Raw genomic sequence first — 410 nt, forward strand, 5'->3', positions numbered from 1 at the left:
TGTTGTTTGTATATTGTGTAAATAAATGGGATTTTGGAGTTATAAGGTGGAAATGGGTAGTTTTTACATCTGCCTTGAGTCATTTCTTTTCTAAAAACATAATGAATAAATGGCTTATATTGTTTCATAAGCCATATTTGAGAAAAAAGCAATTTTTTATCTTTTTGCAGATGTATAGGGTTGGAGCAATTGGTGTATATGTATGGGAATAATTCATATACTCTTTTTAATGGAGTCATAAGGAGGGTCAAAACTAGTTTCACTTTTTCTTTGCAGCTGTTTGTTGAGCTATCCTTATTTTTTGGAGGTGAGATGGGAATGTATAAGGTGAAACAGGCACCAGGGATAGGAAATGCATATTGGATGTTAAGGGTGCTGTTTATGATCCTTATACATGTCTCAGCCAGTTT

Source organism: Rutidosis leptorrhynchoides, chromosome 6, assembly GCF_046630445.1.
Source record: "Rutidosis leptorrhynchoides isolate AG116_Rl617_1_P2 chromosome 6, CSIRO_AGI_Rlap_v1, whole genome shotgun sequence".
Taxonomy (NCBI): Eukaryota; Viridiplantae; Streptophyta; class Magnoliopsida; order Asterales; family Asteraceae; genus Rutidosis; species Rutidosis leptorrhynchoides.